The sequence below is a fragment of the Heteronotia binoei genome, chromosome 2 (assembly GCF_032191835.1).
Source record: "Heteronotia binoei isolate CCM8104 ecotype False Entrance Well chromosome 2, APGP_CSIRO_Hbin_v1, whole genome shotgun sequence".
NCBI lineage: Eukaryota > Metazoa > Chordata > Lepidosauria > Squamata > Gekkonidae > Heteronotia > Heteronotia binoei.
This window is the reverse complement of record NC_083224.1, coordinates 40,683,039-40,701,504: the sequence shown is the minus strand read 5'-3', so window position 1 is coordinate 40,701,504 and position 18,466 is coordinate 40,683,039. Positions and strand designations below refer to the sequence as shown.

General features: G+C 42.9%; 1 non-coding gene across 1 annotated transcript; it reads right to left on the bottom strand.

The window, feature by feature from the left end:
* Positions 1-1,662: 1,662 nt before the first annotated feature.
* LOC132567863 (U6 spliceosomal RNA) lies at positions 1,663-1,770 on the bottom strand. Its single transcript, XR_009555135.1, has one exon. It is a non-coding gene; the product is annotated as a U6 spliceosomal RNA (small nuclear RNA).
* Positions 1,771-18,466: the final 16,696 nt, after the last annotated feature.

Below are 18,466 nucleotides of genomic sequence, written 5' to 3'. Positions count from 1 at the left end.
CAGTTTACCCTCCACTGAATGCTCTCCAAAACATCCCTTACTGAATGTGGTAACTGAAGACACCTGTTGGAACCATTCTGTTTCAGAGGAATGGGCCTACCACAAACAACCACACCCTGAGCAGATTATAACTACAGTAATCTTAAAATGGGCAATGGGCAGTGTAGGATCCTGCTCAACTCCAGATTGCTGCTGAGTAAGGCTTCTTGTGTTAAGAAGTGGCCACCCATGCACACAGCTTGCAGGGGAACTTTTGTTTAACAGACTGTCCATTTCCAGCTTAGGTTACCACCAGGAGAAGGCTGCCTGAGCACAGGTTGTGAGGAAAATACCCCTAATTCCAGAACATCGTAGTCACCCGCGTGGTTGCCAGGGTGCCTGGAGACTCAACTCACACACATCTGCCAGGAGAATGTGGGTTTTGTCTACCAAACTGGAAGGGACTTATGAGTACTAACAGCCACCACGTTGCAGCAGCACTCTGTGTCTCTCAAGGAGGGCTAACCAGGAGAACAGATGGTTTCCAGTGCCCCGTGTGATCCCCATCTTGGCTTTGGAAGCAGAAGAAGGTGCACTGCCAGGAACTGTCCAGGCAAGCGGTTCCCAGCCTCGACCATAGAATCCACTTTGGGAGGCTAACACCACCAGCAGCTATCTTCCTGCAGTGCCAGACTCCATCACAGCGAAGCGGGAGGCTCACGTACTCAACAGATGTCACCTATGCATAAAGCCATCATGCTTATCTTAGGCGTGAATCCTGTCAGACCGCCTAAGCCTTTGTCCAACGGAACTCAAGATAAAGACTGGTGCCAACAGAAGATCGAAGAGGAGGAAGAACATCTTCACTCAGAGCCAAGTTCCATTATATAGATCGGGTGTTACCTAGGTAGCAATTTGCCCATTTATTGTCCCCTTTTTAGATAAGTTTGATAGACTTAAGTACCCCCCACCTTAACAATTTTTCCCATTCTTTCCCTTAATGGTCATCCTGGAGCCTCCCCCTTGGCCCATTGTTACCTGGAAGTCCAATCTAAGACCAAGTCTGCTCATTGGCTAGCTATGAGCATCCAATCAGGGGCCGCCAATTAACTGGCTATTGGCTACTGCAGAAGTCCAGCCCTTATGGTCACTGCAGAGCCTCCCCTTTTTCTGAGGTCATGTACCAGCTGACCACTGTCATCTGCCCCTGTACCTCCCATTTCCTGAGGGCTCAAGGTAGTCCTTATAACCTGTGACCCAGCTCCTCACAGGTGTGCATCTAGCAGTACCTCAGTTCCGCTGTCTAGATACATCCCCGATTCCTGATCAGTTGAGGGTCCCTTCCCCCTAGTCCTCGTTCTTCGCATTGGAGCCTTCCTTGAAGACTATGATCGGTAATTATCACCCTGTTTGTCCATCCTTGTGTTGTCTCGGAATCTCTATTTTTCTTAGGACTGTATGTATGTTTTATGAGTTATTTGTCTTGTATGTATGCCTATATTTTTCCGGAATAAATTTTAATTGTTTTTACTTAATTAGTGTCCCTGGTAATTTTAAGCAATAATTTTTGGACGTTCATCCTGTACACATAGATTAAGAAATCCTTTTTAAACCAGGTGTCCACCTGTCAATTCCCCAACCTCGTTTTGAGGGCATTTTGGCTTACAAGGTCTCCCCTGGCAATAGCAGAGGTGGAAGGTGGGGTTACCAGCATGTCAACCTTCCACAGGGGCCATGCTATTCTTCTCTGTATCATTCCAATTTTAGCATATGTGCTGCTGAAATGAGCATGTGGGGTTGCCAGATCCAGGTTGGGAAACTCCTGGAGATATGGGGATGGTGTCCAGTATGGACAGGAACCTCAGTGCCATAGAGTCCACCCTCCAGAGTACCCATTTTCTCCAGGGGATCTGTTTTCTGTAGTCTGGAGACAAGCTGTAATTTTGGGAGATGCCCCATCTGGAGGGTGGCTCCCTATCTGAGTAGTACAACTAGTGCACCGGATTATACCACAAAATGTGCTTTGAGACATATGAGGGTCCCAGGCTGTGGAGGGCTTTAGATGTATACAGGATGTACATATGCTAAAAATGCAATCTGAATTCAGTAAATAATTAAAAAATTAAATCCTTTTAAATTGCCTATATTAACTTAGAGGTATCCAGTGTATCCCATTGTTCTTTTTATGGTTGCAAAAAGATTTTTCCTGCCCTTTTTTGTTTTGCATGACACATACAAACTCAGATAAAACTTTACCAGTTGCTGCTTTCCATGCTTTTTTTGCTGAGTCTCTGCATAGTACATAGTTCTGTACTCAAACGTCAATCCATTTCCCATGCACTGAAATCAAGCCACGCTAAAATCTAAGGTAAATATATGTGTCTCCTTCATGTCAAATATAAACCACATATGTAATGTTTTAGATTTTAAAAATGTTTAAGATAAACTAAATAAAATTCAGTGTCTGAATCTGAAGTGAACGGACGCTAATAGCATGCCAGACGCTGACAGCAACAGTTCCATTAGCTCAGATGTCTGAATTCCCTGTACAGTACCTTATGAAATCCTGTGTCAGCATAATATTTGTGTAAAAATCTTTCACATTTACCTAATTTCCTGGATTGTCCCCAAGCCACAGAGGTAAATGAAAAATATTTTTAAATGCACCTGCTGTTTGAAACCGCATGTATTTTACTTCAAGACACACAGCTATCAGCCAATAACTGTTGATAGCCTACTATGATGCCCCTATCCTCTTTCCTCTCTGAAGCAAGATTTTTCCCTCCTTTTTTCTTTCCCTTTTCTTACGGAGCCATCCTAATTGTCTGTTTTCTTCTTTCCTGAAGAACTTTGCCAGTCCCACCCTGTCACAGTATAATATTTTGGTCGTTTGTTCAGTCCAAGACCCTGAGGAAAGGCATGGGAGCCCACTTATACAACTTAAATTGCATCTGAGAAGTTTTTATATTGAAAATTGACAAAATATTTTATTCAACATAGAGGGGAAAGGTCAGGTGAAATCAGGGGTAAAATTTTTGAGGTAATATAGAAATTCTTTGTCCTGAATGGGAGTCTTTGCCTAATTTCCAAACTTCCTTGCCAACTTTCCCAGAGTTCTCCATCTGTGTTAAACTGCTCTGAGCTAAGGCTGAAATCTGACTCTACTCAGTCAAGGTAGAAATCTGACTGACTCTGTCCTCACCATGCAGCCCTCTCAAGACTGCCTTTGCTCAGCTGATGCTAAGCAATCAGATTGCTTGGAGCAGCCTGTAACTCAAAGCTCTCAGTTTCTGTGAAGAATTAAGCCTTCACAGTCCTTCAGTTGCTTGTACAGCACTTCTAAGCTGTACAAGCAGCCCATCATACCTAACTTTTATGATTTCCTCACATTCTTGTTTTAAAATCCAAGTAAACTGGCAGCTGTTACAACATTTTTACCTTACTGACTTCTGTTGGTTAATTATATTGTACCTAGGAATAAGGCCCATTGTCAAGAAAAATTCAATGGGTTCTAGAAAGAGGCTCTGGTTGAGTGCCCCCCCCTGTTGTCTTCCCACCCATCCTAGTGAAGGCATTTACTCCCTCACCCTTGATGCCTTCCCCCCCCAACCCAGCCTCAAGCCTCAACCACTTCCTCTCAACTTCCCCCACACCTTTGGCACTCCACTACTCCCCCCCACCAATGACATTCACTCACCCCCCTCGCTTGCTATCTTCCCACCCACCCTAACCCTTGACATACACTCACTCCACCCTTGCTGTCTTCCCATGCACACCACAGCTGAAACAGATTCCCCCCGCCCCGTGTGTGTGTGTGCCCCCATGTCTGTAGTGACTCAAAGCACTGAAACAGGCCCAGAAAGGAGATAAGGAAGAATAATTATGGGAGACTGGGGGGGGCATGATGAAGGTCATACAGATGCTATGGGGACTAAAGCATCTTACATCATTCTCCTTTCCCCTTTTGATCTGCACAACAACCCAATCAGGTAGGTTAGGCTGAAAGTCTGTGACTAGTCCAAAATCACCCAGTCAGCTTCCACAGACCCTGGCAGATCCTGCGTCTGCCAGACCCTGCTCTGAAGTACTAACTGCTACATCACAATGGCTGTCATAGGGGGGCTGCTGCTCCCTCAAAGGCCAAAATAGGCTTTAAAAGGGCCTCCTCCCCCTGCCTTTTACTGACAGAACCAAGCTTAAAATACTAAGGCTAGGCAGCAACAGCCACTGAGGGCCAATAAGACACAAAGGCAGCTTCATGTGGCCCAGGCCTGCTCCAGATGGCTGCTGCCTGCCAGACTTGCTGCCACCTGAGACAGGCTCTTTTTTTTTGGTCAGAGAAGACATGACTGGACTGGCAGTGGGCAGTAAAGAGAAGTGGAGCCAGCCAATGGAACACATAAGTACAGTTGAGTGGTGGTTGACAGGTCAATAGGTGAGGAGGTGAGCATCATGGGCCAAAGGGAGAGTCAAAAAGTACCAATATGCCTGGGCTTTTTATATATATAGCATGCCTGAAAAACTAATACTTCCCTTTGTTGGTCTGCAGCATTATACAGCATATTTAGTCTACCTTTAAACATTTATTTTAGAAACAATAGTATACATTTATGGCTTAGATCCACACAAGTGCCCACAGAACAAAGTTTTCCTGCCTCCCTTCTTCCACAACAACCCCAAAATGCCCCCAACCCCTGTTCCTGTTGAAGAGGAAACCCTTGGAACAGGACTGGGGGTGGGATTTGGAGTTGTGACAGGAAAATCTAATTCTGTAGGCATGGATACTTGCATTCATAGAAAGACAGAGATCCTTTGAGGGATTTTAATGGCCAAAACCCCCCACAGAGGCGAGATATCTTGCTTACATGAAAAAAATAAAGCTGTTTCTGACTTCTCTTTAGTCACTGGGAATTTTTCCCAGCAATGGCCATGCACCCAAGCCTCATTCCACAACACCCCCTGATCTCTAGTGAAACTTTTTTGCTACCTCTTCCTTCTTCCCTTCTATTAGAGGCAGGCAGCCTCCCAGGACAAGGAACATTTGGTAGTCTGCTGAGTCATGCTGGCTGCTAATGTCTGCACCTCTAGCTCTTAACCCTTAATAGGAAGATTGAATGAATGGAGGAAGTAATCCTGTAACTACTTACAGCTACGGAAACAGTTGCCAACATGCTTGAAGCTAGAATAAGGTCACTTGACCACACTATCCCTAATTGGGAAGGAATTCTTCCATTTTGGCACTGGAGTTGAGTCCAAGCTATTGGTTTAAAATCAATTAGCCTTTGATACAGCTGGGTTTTGTCAATTGTTAAATGAACAGCTGGTTTTAAGGAGATATAGCATAAACCTGGTACTGCATTCAGTAAGCAAGTGTAGAGCCTCACACTAGGCTGTGCTTGACATGTTGACAAACAGCATGAACTATTTTAATAGTAAGTGATGTGTAAGACCTCAGTCTGAGACCCTGGAGAACTGCTGCCAGTCTGAGTAGACAATACTGGCCTTAATGGACCAATGGCCTGATTCAGCATAAGGCAATTTCATGTGTAATAGCTTTCTTCTTCCATGAAAAGATGCTAGCAAGAGACAATTCTGCTGCAGCAATGATGTCACATGCTTTGTTTATATTTTCTGAGTGCGTGAATTTTTAAGTAGTACTTGTATAGCTTTAATGCATGAGAAGAGAAAAAGAAATGGAATACAATCAGCAGCTTGTACAGAAGTTTCCAGTATTTAGCTGATAGGGGGGAAATCCTTATGTTATTAATTGTTAACTGACAGGTTGAGAGGAGAAAACAGCTGTGTATTCCAGGGTTGCTGCAGAACACATAGATAAGCATTGCATCTTCCCAGCAGTGTTCCCTCTAAGCTGAGTTAGTGTGAGCTAGCTCACAGATTTTTAGCCTCCAGCTCACAGATTTTCGTCTTAGTTCAGGAAGGATGACCCCAGAGTATAATAATTTATGCAGTAGCTCATAACTTTAATGCCAGTAGCTCCCAAAGTAGAATTTTTGCTTACAAGACTCTGCAGCTTAGATGGAACATTATTTCCCAGTAAAGTCCGCACCACAATGGGTGGAAGCCAAGCAAACCACTAACAAGAGGCAAGGATAAATCTGTCCATCCACTAACAAGAAGCAAGGATAACTACTAATACCACAACTGAAGCACTAATTTTTCCCAATAGGAATGAATTATACAGTTTATTAATCTGTGAGAAATTAAACACACATCAGGAACAGAACACAAATGCTATTTTATACTGATTCAGACCCTCCATGAAGGTCAATATTGGCAGCAGCTCTTCAAGGTCTCAGGCAGAGGTCTTTCCTATCACCTTGTCCTTATAAATGGAGATGTGTCAAGCATGAGATTTCAAAATAACCAGTCCTTGGGTTTTGAAACAAAGTGTGGTTTATTGGTAATCCATGTGGCTCAGCAGAGCTAGGTATTGGAACTGATACTTAGTAACAACAGAGTACATGCTTTAAAATGGCACATCAAAGGTTCTATAAACAATTCTACATTCACATGTGAAATTCACACTCTAACTTCCTTATCTCTATTGCGGTTGGCACATCCTGGGTCCAGGCCTCGCCCGGACCTGGGAATGAGTCCCAGGAGGTCTTATCTTCAAAGAGGAGATTCCTGTATTTGTTAGTAAAAGCGAAAGAAGAAATGGAGGGAGTTTGCTGCTTTGATGTGCCTGTGTATAATTCATGGTTAGTAACAATTCTATGATCTGACAGTTATAATAAATAGAAAATTCACAATGCTTGACAAGATGCTGGAGAATGAACCTGGGACCTTCTACATACCAATTAGATTCTCTGCCCCTGAGCCACAGCCCTTCCCAAGAACAGTTGTGACCCAGTTTGTTGGAATTGCTAATCAGTCTCCCTCCCGCAAATGCAAAGAATAGTATGGGGGCAGCCAATTAGAGAAACTAAGGATCTTAGGGTTAACATTCCAGGTAAGGAGAGCAAGGTGAGGAAGGAAGGATGTAATGATTTTGCTCCTGCTTCTGTAAAGGGATTGCTCAGCTTGGCGTGTTCCTGGCCCATTTTAACTTTCCCAGTCTGTCCCTGGCAGTGACAAGGAGTACAATTCATGTCCTTTATCCAATATATACTTTATTCATTTTTTAAAAAGATTTTCACCAAACACTGCAACAATTGGCTCATTACATCATGAGATTTTAACCCTCTTGAACACGGAGATTACTCAAAATATAATTCTACCCCCTCTACCTAATTAGCTATCACTATACCAAATCTCTAACCCTTAATCAGCAATCTTAACTAAAACAAAACTTAACACCAACCAGGTCTCAGATTCAGTGGGAGCTCACAGAAGTGCAGCTCCTGAACCTTTGAGAGTTCCATCTCCTTGTCCATTGACTAGTAGGTGCAGCTGCATAACAATCCCTGGATGAGCTCCACCACCAATTTTTCTACAAAATGACTTCTGACAATAACCTTCAGACATGTATAATCATCTTTTACACAAATTCCAATACCTGTTGTTGCTATGCATCTTGATAACTTTTAGTTATTCCAGTACCTAATAAATAAACTCCAAGTATCCATAAACTCTGAGACTAACTGTGGTCTCCAAGTCCTCATATACCTATATGATAAGACCTTACTTATTGTCCATTTGAACCATACTTAACCACCATTTAACCACCATTGCAAGGCTGGAACTGACTGATCTTTCCAATGGTATGGATTTACATTGAAGAAATTTGCTGCAATGGTCACTGCAGCTAGAATTACTTTGGTACAATTCATGCACTTCAGCTGCTGTGCCTGTGCAGGAGAAATCACTCATGGCCTCTGTAATTTCAGGATTTGCTCTTGTGAAGGCTACTGCAGCTCGTCTACAGTTTGTAAATTGGTCTGCTTCCTTGCTTGGTATTGGCTGGTGTAGGCATTTCAGCCTTCCCTCTGTCAGCTGCTTTTTGAGTACAAAAGCTGGACAGTGCAGCAAGAAGGGCTACATGAGTGGTAATTCTTACTAGCACATGCACATCAAATAGTGCTAGGTAAAATATAAAATTTCCATAGTCACTAGTGAGAGCCAAGCTGGTACTAGCCAATTGCTGATTATGAGAAATGGAGGATGTTTGGACTGGTTGCTATTTTCTGGGGGAGTGTATTAAATACTGATGAGTGTCCTTCCCATTCTAATTGAATGCTGAATGACAACCTGACTCTACCAGTGTTTTATGACCAGTTGTTCATCCTTTAGAAGAAAAGTCAGTTAGAGTCTATTGAGGATAAAGAATGGAGGTATGTTGGGGTTTCCCCCCTATTCTTTCTTTGCCAGATATTAATACAGATTTAACATTTACTCTTTGTGCAATTTACTTGTTTGTTACCAATACACATAGAGCTGCCTTATACTGAATCAAACCATCCTCCATCAAGGGCAATATTGTTAGAAACAGGGTTCCCCCTGAACCCCAAAAGAAGTCAATCAGTCAGGTATATCCATTACAGTTTTACTGATCAGCAAGGAACAGTACACAGGACAAGCTCAACTTAATGAATACAATCAGTACATTTTATACTACACACGGCTGGTCAGTCCCTCCTCTTTTCCCCATTGGCTATGGTAATCAGAGGTCACAGGCTCCCCGTCCGCTTGTTACATATAACTCCTAAATATTCACTAAATATTCTCCTAAATATTCACAATCTCAGGGCAAGGTCTTTCATATCATCTAATACCTGATCCTTTCCACTAGAGATGCTGTAGATTGAACCTGGAACCTTCTGCATTTCAAGCAGATGCTCTACCACTAAGGCATAGCCCCTCCCCAATAAACTTATAGCATATTATGTTACTAAAAATATTTTTAAAATGGTAAATTAAAAGATATGAAGTTGGCAATGAGTTTTAAAAAACCTCCCTGCTACAGTTAAATGCGTATCTGCAAGATCTTTTAGTTGTTGAACAATGTAACCACTTGACAGCTTACTTACTCTATGGCACCCCTTTCCTTTTTTTAAGATGGCAAATGCAGGCTTGTTCTAGGGAGACCTCACACAACCTTGAGAATCCTCCCACAACATTTTGAACCCTCAAAAAGTTATAAATTGGATATATATCTAGCATTTGTGTCAGAAAATCTCAGAAGATAAATACACAGCACGGCACACAAACAACTCATTCGTTCCAATTATATATACACACTCCAATGTATATTTGACAGTTTGTTCCCATAGGGAAGCAAGTCTGATTATCTGCAGTGTACTTTCAGACTACTTCCTAAGCAGGTAGGTTTCTTTTAATTCTTTCAAGTCATGAAGCAAACCCAGTAATTAATTCTCAAAAATTCCTGTAGCTATGCTTAAAAGGGAATCATTTTGTAATCCTTTAGGGAAGTCAGTGTACTTCCCACCCTTCCGACTGTTCCACTGGGCTTTGGCTTGTTAGCTCCTTTTGCAGGATTGGCTGCTAGCTCTAGAGTATTTTGTTTTTCATAACTGTTCAGTTGATACCTTTGATATCTGAATGATGTCAGGCAGGGAACTGTGCCTGTTGATTGTAATTATTACCTCTTGATGTCTTGATAATATCTGGATTGTGGGTTGCCATTTTAATGGTTGTAAGATTATTTGAGTCCTACAGTGCAAGGGGGGGGGAAGCAACATATAGATACGAATAAACATGGCATGCACATATTTGCACAAGGACCAGTTAGAATCACCATGCTAAACTATGTGGTTCCAATGTTTTGGGGTTTTTTTTTTAAAATCTTTCCTTTATAGCTGATGACCTGGAGACCAAGCCCTAAGAGGAAAGGCTGAGAATGTTCAGTCTAGATAAGAGGAAGTAAATGGGAGACATGATTCTTCTCTTGAAGTATTTGAAGAGCTGTTACTTAAAGGAGGGTAGGGAGCTCTTCTTGTTGGTAGCAGAGGATAGGACTTGCAATGATGGGTTTAAATTAAGGATGCGAAGGTACTGGCTGGATATTAGGAAAAAACATTTTTACAAGGAGGAAGAGGAGGAGATTGGATTTGTACCCTGTGTCAAGCAAGTGGATCTCAAGTAACCAGTCCTTGATTTTGAAACAAAGTATAGGTTTATTGATAATCCATGTGCTTCTGGTGAGCCAAGAATTGGAACTGATACAGAGTAATAGCAAAGTGTATACTTAAGGATGGCACATCAAAGGTTCTATCAACAAAGCTACAATTACTAAACAGTCCTGTATTCATGTGTGAAAATTCACACAGTCCTTTCTTTATCTCCCTGCGGTTATACTTCCTGGGTCCAGACTTGGCCTGGGAAAATGTCCCTGGAGGCTTTTTCTTCAAAAAGCGAATTCCTGCATTTGTTAGTAAAAGCGAGAGAGGCGCAGGGAGGAGGCGCCAGCTAACTCTGCTACTTTGATGTGCCTTAGCTTTGTTTCAATGTTAGTAACAGGTACAGTATAGCAGTCACATTCTGATAAACATAGACAGTTATGGTAAAATGAAACATTGCTTGACACCCTGCCCTTTGCTCCAAGTCTCAGAGCAGTTTACAAGCTCTTTCCTTTCCTCTCCCCACAAGAGACACCCTGTGACATAGGTGGAGTAAGAGAGCTCTTTTGAGAATTGCTATTTTAAGAACAGCTCCAAGAGAACTGTGACTGACCCAAGGTCACCCAGCAGCTACATGTGGAAGAGTGGGGAATCAAACCTGGTTCTTCAGATTATAGTCCACTGCTCTTAACCCCTACACCAAAGTAGCTCTCTGTTCAACAATGGAATCAGCTAACTAGGGAGGTGATGAGCTCCCCTTCACTGGTAGTCTTTAAGCAGCAGCTGGGCAAACACTTTTCAGGGATGCTCTAAGTTGATCTTGCATTCAGCAGGGGGTTGAACTAGATGGCCTGTATGGCACCTTCGAACCCTGTGATTCTATGATTCTATCTCCCATTGCAAAGAACCAAAGCCCTCTATTCTTTACACTGAAATTTTATTTCCCTGTTATGAGAACTCTGACTTCTTCTGCATTTAGATATCCTACCCATATAGTAGCAGTCCAGCCTGCATTCCTACTATTGAGATATTTGATTAATATAGCATAGAAGTATAATATTGTACGCAGTAAAATAAAACTCCCAATAAGTATATTGGAAAAGTAAAACTTACATTTATTCAAGTAGATTCAATTAGCATTCAGGTTGCAGTTGAAAGGAGAGAGAGAGAAACTTCATCTAAAGAATACTGTCCCTATCACAGGTGGCCAGGGCTGGAATTCTAGCAGGAGCTCCTTTGCATACTAGGCCACACCCCCTGATGTAACCAATCCTCCAAAAACTTACAAGGCTATTTTTTGTAAGTTCTTGGCGGATTGGCTACATCAGGAGTGTGTGGCCTAATTTGCAAAGGAGCTCCTGCTAGAATTCCATACCTACCAGGAACACTTATTGGGGAATATGAGGGCACTGTTTCTACAGGAGAGTCCTGTAGAAAAATGTGACTCCATGAAGAGCCATGTAGAAAAGAAGAACAAGGTCATGCAGGATGAGAGGAGAATTCAGAGCTCCCAGGTTCAGAACAAAGAGAGGCATCCCATTGAAGGAGACAACACTTATATACACTTTAAGTAATGTAATACCCTCTCCCCCAGGTCCAGGCAAGCTGAGTCATTAACGCCTATCTGCTGTCCAGAAACCAGCATCAGAAGCATATGCTCTAAAATAATATAGATTAGGTAAGGAACTATTTTCATCCCTCTCTGCATTTCTAGCGCATGGCAAATAAGCAGCAGGATTTTGCTCTAACTGATTAACATATTAATCAACTAATAAACAGAATAGCTAATTGACTAATCAGTCAACTTTTCTAATTCTTACTTTGTATTGATGAACTCTTTTAATTAAAGATGAGGGAGCAGAAAAAATTAAACAACTAGGCAGAGATGTAATGGGAATGCTTTAATACTCTACTAAATGTCATATCGTAGTATTATCTTCTTTGTGAACAGAGGCATAGGTAGAAAAGTTGATAGACTGCAAAGATTGTAATGTTATTTATGTTTGACTGGCTTTACTTTTGAGTAAACCTAGGAAGCTGCCCTTATGGGTCATGCCATTAGTCCATCTAACTCAGTGTTGTATGCTGGAAAAGGTACTAGTAGGTCCAGATCCATCTTTTTAGTTAGAAGAGCACACAGTGCTTTAATGCAGCAGTTGCTTGTTTTGAGTATGAACAAATGGGGGCAGATGCTTGAACAAATGGGGGCAGATGCAGAAAGGAGCATATGGCAGCCCCATTTTGTGTGCATGGAAGCAGGAAGAGAGAGAGGGAGAAAAAGGAAGGAAGTTGCTTTTCCCTAGGAGCGCTCATCTGCATCTCAGAGGGAGACTGTGATAATAGACAGTAAGCAGGACAGAGCTTAGTGTGTGCCTGCCCACCTACTCCTGCCTATTCTGTGGTCACTTGCTTCTGGAGGGCTGAGGCATAGGGACATCGCACAAGGAATTTCCAACATTGTATGCTTTCCAGCAGTAGCTCCATGGGGTCTCAGGGAAGGAGATGTCTCTCTTAATACTTGTGGTCAAAGTTCTTTATGAACCTAGGACCTTCAGCATACAAAGTATACAACAACCCATTCCTGTGGATAGCCACAGGATTGCACAAGATTAGGTAGCATGGTCCCTAAATTAATTTGGGAAACACCCTAATCAAAATCCATGTGGCTTACTTCTGAGTAAGTTTTATAGCCAGTCTATAAGTTTTGAGTCCAGTTGTAGACTCGTGCATAAGATACACAAATCAAGTTACCATCAGGGCAGATCTTTTCCCATTTTACGCTCTTATCACTTGAGATAATCTTTTTCCTCTAGTAAATTATTTCTAGACACTGATAATGTCAAAGCCCCCTAATTAGGATTGCCAGCCAGAATAAAACTGACCTGGAATGCACTTGTGCATTTAACAGAGATCTGATATGCAAAAGTCAGAAGGTAAAGCTTTTTTTGTGTGTGTGTGGCAAGGTACTAAACTTTGTCTCCTGCTAATGCCTAATGATTAAACTGATGTTGAAGGGACAGCTACAGGAACTAGTTCAAAACAGATAGTCTTCCTTTTGATGCAGAACCCAAATTCATACCTGCTTATGCCTACCAGTCTAATTCAGAGCAAACAAGACAAGGTGTTACCCAACAAGAAAGGGCTATAGTTCAGTGGTAGAGCATCTGCCTGACACACAGAAGATCCCAGGTTCAATCTCCAGCATCTGACACTAAAAGAATCATGTGGTAGGTTATGTGAAATACCTTGACCTGAGACCTTGGTATACAGCTGCCAGTCAATATTGGCCTTTTTAGACCACTGGTCTGATTCCATGTAAGGTAGCTTCATGTGTTCGAACCCTAATCTTCTATGGGAAAAGTTCCTGCAAAAGTTAAAGCACTGAAATTTATTTTTGCAGAAACTGCAGTATGTTTTTCTCTTATTAGCATGCGTGATGTGTCACGCAGATGGCTTCTATCTTAAGGCTATGCATGCAAGAGGACTATGTGGATGCCTTTAATCATTTGATGGCAGAAGAACTTAAACATTGATTCCAGAATAAACGGGCTCTTCATTATCTTGAATGGTCCTTAAATTGAACAATATTTGTAAGAAATTGCTTAATGCATTATTCTCAGGAGCACAGTAGATAATCTCTTAATAAAGCAATACAGAGCTGTTAGAAGTCCTACAATTAAGCATTAGCAGATCTCTTCTCTGTGGTACATTCTTTTCCAAGTCCACCTGACCTAGTTTTCAATACCTTCCTTCCACCCCCTTCCCCCTCAGCTTGTCTTCTGAACTTAAGAAATCTCTTCAAGTTTGAGGCCCAATCCATTAAATAATTTATCATTCTCATTTAAACCAACTAACCATCTTCTTGATTAAACTACTTAAAAGGGCTGTCTGGCAGTCTGAGGAAGACAGCCCTTAGGAGGACGACACACTGTGTATTATTCTTCACAATTACCCAGCTGGAAGCATTTTATATTGCTTTTGCAGAGCTGTTTACTGGGGGAAATGAAAAGAGGGAAAACATTGAAATTCTGAATTAATACCAACCATATATTTGCCTATGTCATCTCCCCCCCCCCCTCAAAAATTGTTCTTGTAATGGGGTCAAGGTAAGGTTAGGTAACTTGTTCAGGAATGAGAACTGTGCTGCAGATATATCATCAGTTTCAGGGCTGTTTGTTTAATTCAGTATAGCTTTATTTGCATATCATTTTTATAAACTTGACAAAGTATAGTTTGTACTTAAGAACACAATAAGAGCCATGCTGGACTGGGCTACAGATCATCCATGACAGCATCCTGCTTCCAGCAAATGATTCTGGGAAACTTAAGGGTAAGCTCCTTTGCATATTAGGCCACACACCCCTGATGTAGCCAATTCTCCAGGAGCTTACAGGGCTCTTATTACAGGACAGTTCATGCGAGTTAGAACTGATAAAAGGAAGTACTTGTTCACCCAAAGGGTGATTAACACATAGAATTCACTGCCACGGGAGGTGGCGGTGGCAGCTGCAAGCAAAGACAGCTTCAAGAGGAGATTGGATAAACATATGGAGCAGAGGTCAACCAGTGCCTATTAGCCACAGCGTATTGCTGGAAATCTCTGCCTGGGGTAGTGATGCTCTGTATTCTTGGTGCTTGGGGGGGCCACAGTGGGAGGGTTTCTAGTGTCCTGGCCCCACTGATGGACCTCCTGATGGCACCTGTTTTTTTTGGCCACTGTGTGACACAGAGTGTTGGACTGGATGGGCCATTGGCCTGATCCAACATGGCTTCTCTTATATTCTTATGTAGGGGTGTGTGGCCTAATGCACAGGAGCTCCTGCTACAAAACGAGCCCTGGTAATGGATAAAAGCAATAACTCTTCCTCATTGTCTGTATCTAGGGTTGTGAACCTCCACGTGGCACCTAAATATCTCCTGCTATTATGATTGATCTCCAGATGACCAAGATCAGTTACCCTGTAGAAAATGGCTTCTTTGGAGGGTGGAATCTATGGAATTGCACCCTCCCAAGGTTCCTCTCCTCCCCAAATCCCACCCTCCCCAGGCTTCACCCCCAAAACTCTCCAGGTATTTCCCAATTCAGAACTGGCAACCCTATTTGTACCCAGCACTTGAGTCTATAAATACAGTACATGCTTTTTGGAGGTTCCACTAACCATCCTTATTAGCAAGGGTCGTTTTGTAGAAAAATAGGTGGTAGAGCTCATCCAGGGATTGTTATGCAGCTGCACCTACTATTCAATGGACAGGGTGAGAAGGAGAAGGAACTCCTAGAGAGCCAGTTGGGTGTAGTGGTTAAGTGTGCAGACTCTTATCTGGGAGAACCGGGTTTGATTCCCCACTCCTCCACTTGCACCTGCTGGGATGGCCTTAGGTTAGTCATAGCTATCTCAGGAGTTGTCCTTGAAAGGGCAGCTGCTGTGAGAGCCCTCTCAGCCCCACCCACCTCACAGGGTGTCTGTTGTGGGGAGAGAAGACATAGGAGATTATAAGCCGCTCTGAGTCTCTGATTCAGGGAGAATGGCAGGGTATAAATCTGCAATTCTTTTTCTTCTTCTCTCAGAAAGGTTCAGGAGCTGTGTTCCTGTGAGCTTCCACTGAATCTGAGGCCTGCTTATTAGTATTTCAGCAAAAATTTCACTGGTTCATCTGAAAAGGTAAGCTAGCAAGCTGTGAGAATGGATTGGTAGAAGAACAGGCCAGAAATGCAAGTGCTGGTTACTCTTTCATGGTTTCACAACTTTTACGGTAAATGGACTGGCTGAGTTTTTAGATTGACACCCCTGTTTTAAGGATTATAATGTGTGACACACTTTTCCAAAATCCTTAATAACAATGCTTTCTTTATTTCAAGACCAAATACCAGCAACCTAATGAAAGTGTTGCTGTTTTCTTTCTAGTGACTCAGTGGCTGAATCTCAATCCATCTTGGGTTTCAAATTAACTGCAGAATGCAAAATAGACGGTTCATGCGAATGAGGAGGTAAGCAGTAAGCATATTTTGCAACGTAAGGGTACATTTGGATGTAAATCTTATTGGGTAGATAGACAGTTAACTGTCTAGAGAAGAAATTTCCGGGTATGATGCTATGCTGTGGCAACCTCTCTTAGAATTTATATCAAAGGATCCACTTCCTATTACATTATATTGGGAGCCCTTTTGATACCAGCTGTCATGAGTTTGAAAATTTAAATGACACGAGCAGTTTGCAGCACTGGAGGAAAATAATGGGACTAAAATGATATCTGATTCCAAGAACAATGAGGCCGTCTCTTTGAAGGGAGTTGAATTATTATTGCAGATGCATTTCCTTTAAGAAGTACAAAGACCAAAAGACTCAGTTCGTTCCAGCTTTCAACTGCTGATATTGAACACACTGGCAGGTTAAATCATGACCTGTGGTGAGTTGCACCAGCTGCCACCATTTTTCTATTGGAAAAGTTTTCCAGAGAAAAATAATAGTGGAGATGACAGCAACACACACAGTAAAAAAAGCTGTCATGTGCTCAGGCCTGGCGCTAGGGGTTCTGCTACCCAAGGCAGAACCCCGCCCCCCCAGAACACTAACCACATGTGAAGTGTCATCAAAAGTGATGTCATCTCTTGGCCCGCCCCTCGCCCAACCCTGGCTGGTCAGGGAGCTGGCTAGGCAGTGGCCGCCTGCGCGCTTTTTTCCTGTGTTCCAAATCAGAACACCGGAAGAAGCATGTGGGCAGCCATTGCCCAGACAGCTCCTTCTGAAGGGGGGGAGAGGGCTTGATGATGGGCGAGCTGCCCACACCTCTGCCTCTTCAGAGGAAACTGGTTGGGCAGCGGCTGCCCACGTGCTTTTTCCTGCATTCCAAATCGGAATGCAGGAAGAAGCACGTGGGTGACCGCTGCCCAGCCAGCTCCCTCTGAAGCAAGCTCCCTTGGCATGAGCAGGGACGGGGATGGGGTGCCTGCTCCCGCTCCCACAGATGGTGCCCTAGATGGTCGCCTACCTCACTGACTCCCATGCGCCAGCCCTGCCTGTGCGGCATATTGCCACTAAATTGCCACTAGTGCCAGCTTGGGCCTGAAAATCTGAGGGCAACTTTTCTGTTAACACACACAAAAAAATTCCAAGCAGTATTGAAGTACTTCAGGCTGATTACTGTCTTTGAAGATCATGTTACAGTAATTCCAGAAGTTTTTGTTGAGTTCCACCATGCATTTACGGTTCTGACACTGAGTTGGATCTTGTGAGTCCCTTCTGTCATGGGAATGACTCTTGTTTCTTTGCTTGGCCCACTGAGTAAAGGCTTTTTCAGTAAGCAGACAGGAGTCATGCAAGATCCTACTTTATGCATCTCTCATCTCAATTTCCACTGGGACTGAGCTGAGTGGGCGTCAACGTGGCCGATGAGGTTCAATGTGGCCAAGTGCAAAGCAATGCACATTGGGGCCAAGAATCCCAGCTGCAAATACAAGTTGATGGGGTGTGAACTGGCAGAGACTGACCAAGAGAGAGATCTTGGGGTCATGGTAGATAACTCACTGAAAATGTCAAGACAGTGTGCGTTTGCAGTAAAAAAGGCCAACGCCATGCTGGGAATTATTAGGAAGGGAATTGAAAACAGATCAGCCAGTATCATAATGTCCCTGTATAAATTGATGGTGTGGTCTCATTTGAGCTTGAGACCCTGGAGAGCCGCTGCCAGTCTGAGAAGACAATACTGACTTCGATGGACCAAGGGTCTGATTCAGTATAAGGCAGCTTCATATGTCCATATGTACTGTGTGCAGTTCTGGTCACCGCACCTCAAAAAGGATATTATAGCATTGGAGAAAGTCCAGAAAAGGGCAACTAGAATGATTAAAGGGCTGGAACACTTTCCCTATGAAGAAAGGTTGAAACGCTTGGGACTCTTTAGCTTGGAGAAACGTCGACTGCGGGGTGACATGATAGAGGTTTACAAGATAATGCATGAGATGGAGAAAGTAGAGAAAGAAGTACTTTTCTCCCTTTCTCACAATACAAGAACTCGTGGGCATTCGATGAAATTGCTGAGCAGACAGGTTAAAACGGATAAAAGGAAGTACTTCTTCACCCAAAGGGTGATTAACATGTGGAATTCACTGCCACAGGAGGTGGTGGTGGCCACAAGCATAGCCACCTTCAAGAGGGGTTTAGATAAAAATACGGAGCAGAGGTCCATCAGTGGCTATTAGCCACAGTGTGTGTGTGTGTGTGTGTGTGTATATCTATATATAAATTTTTTTGCCACTGTGTGATACAGAGTGTTGGACTGGATGGGCCATTGGCCTGATTTAACATGGCTTCTCTTATGTTCTTATGTTCTGTGAATTTCATAGAAAAAAGTGGGTTTATCTAGCAATAAAGACATGGCTCCATGCTAGATGTTTCCAGTTGTTGCAAGGATTTCCAACTACAGTGTGCTATCTTCCCTCTTATGACAGT